This window comes from Perognathus longimembris, unplaced genomic scaffold (genome assembly GCF_023159225.1).
Source record: "Perognathus longimembris pacificus isolate PPM17 unplaced genomic scaffold, ASM2315922v1 HiC_scaffold_5827, whole genome shotgun sequence".
Lineage (NCBI taxonomy): Eukaryota > Metazoa > Chordata > Mammalia > Rodentia > Heteromyidae > Perognathus > Perognathus longimembris.
In genome coordinates this window covers 114,769-116,857 of record NW_025961297.1, presented here as the reverse complement: position 1 = coordinate 116,857, position 2,089 = coordinate 114,769, and positions in this window count along the sequence as shown.

The following is a 2,089-nucleotide window of genomic DNA, read 5'->3' as shown; positions in this document are numbered from 1 at the left end:
AGAGTAATACTTAATTTTTGGGAAACCTCCCTCAATAGGTGGAGAGTGTTTTCTCATGATAGTTATTATTCTTCTAGATCAAGATGGGAAAATGTTTTTTTTTCTTTTTCTGCAAAGGACCAAAGAATAACTAATTTAGACTTTGTGAGACATAATGTCTTATTTCAAGTATGCAACGCTGCCATTGTGATGAAAAAGCAACTGCAAAAACCGAGGATGGTTGGTTAGGAATTAAGTTAAAAGTCAAGTTTAAGTTTTAGAAGCCATACCCTCAAGTGCTCATTACATTTTAGTGCCTGTGGGTGGTTATTTCTTTAGGGTAAATGCAGAGACCGAATAACAAGTACATTTTCAGGCTTTGACATGGGTTCCCCATTGACAGGGACATCCACTTGAGAAGTAAGACTTGGCTATATCAGGGCTCCTATACCCTTATCTGTAATGAAGAGTCTTTGTGCTCTTTGCTAATTCAATAAATGCAACAAATGTTATCATTAAAAAATTATATTACTACTCAGGAGGCTGAGATATGAGGATCAAGGTTTAAAGCCAGTCTAGGTAAGAATTCATATCTCCAGTTAACCACTAAAAAGCCAGATACAGAGCTGTGGCTCAAGGGGTGGAGTGCTAGCATAGAATGTAAAATACTAAGATACAGTGTCCAGGTCCTGACTTCAAGCCCCAGTAAAAGAAAGAGAAAGGAGAGAAAGAAAAAGAGAGAAAGTCTTGGAAGCCTGCACTCTAACTCACACCTGTAATCTCAGCATTCAGAAGACAGAGGCAGAAAGATTGTGAGTGAGAGACCAGTCTGGCCTGCACGCTAGAACCTGTGTCAAAATAAATAAGTGAAATTAATTTAAAAAATAAGTGAATGTATTTATCTTATGTGTATTTCTCATGTATGTTTCTGGATTTCTCATTCACATTCGTTCCCCATTATCCTGGATATATTCACATATTCATGTTCTATGGATTTGTTGAAGCCTTTCATATAAGGAAATTCCATGGGGTTTAAGTTGATGCTACGTTTCTCGTTATAAATATGGTTCCTTTCCTGTAAAGAGATGTTACCTTTGCCATCACAGAGAATTAAACAGAGGAGATTTGGGTTTTAACACAATGTTTTAGAAGTTCCAATACTGTAAGATAGTACTTAATTCTGTTGTGGAGCTTGCTATCTTAAGTCACTAGAATTTGTATTCCTGAATTGGAATCGTTAGTTCCCTGTGGCCATGGAAACACATCTTAGCTTCCATGAGGAGCACATATCTTGACAAACTATTCTTTTTAGAGAGTAGCTTAATGGTGAAATTTATTATCCAATGATTCATGAAGTCTATATGAATCAAAGGATGGTAGACCCATAGTTTTATACCCTCAACAGCAACAAAAATGGGGAAATGAACAGTTACTATTGATCACTTACTATAACCCAGCCATCAGGCCAAAGTGCTTTATTATTTTATTTGGTCATCATAGTGATCCTGTGCTAGATATTGTGATTATATCTCTATTGTGTACATGAGGAAGCTATAACATAAAGAAGTTAAGTGGCTTGTCATGGGCTGTACAGCTCCCAAGATGTGGAATGTGACCTTGATTTTCTCCTATGTGAATCTTGCAGGCTCATTATAGAATGGACTTTGTTACTCATGGTGGCAGCATGTAAAAAATCTTGATGATCAAAGCTGGAGTTAGGGCCACTGGAATCTAACATACCAGGATCAGTGGGTGCCAATGAGTTTGACCCCAAGAATCTGTCTATCTTAGTCACTTAAATCACCCTTGTTGCTTAAGAATTTACATCTCAATTCCTTATCCTGACCATTAAGGGTTCCTTTAAAAATGTTGATTCTCTTTAAGTGTGTTGTACAAAGGGTTTTGATTCAACTTGGCAGTTTATGAGTATTTTCACCAGTGTTACCTCTTCTATCTTTCTCCCTTGTCTCTTTCAACCCCACCCTTCCCCTCTGGTTCCTGCTTCCATGTTCATATATGCTCATTGAATACTAGGATTGTATTTGCTCATCTTTCCAGCTAACCATTCTATGCGCTGACCAAAAACTGCAGTTTGGCTTTCCCTCACAGG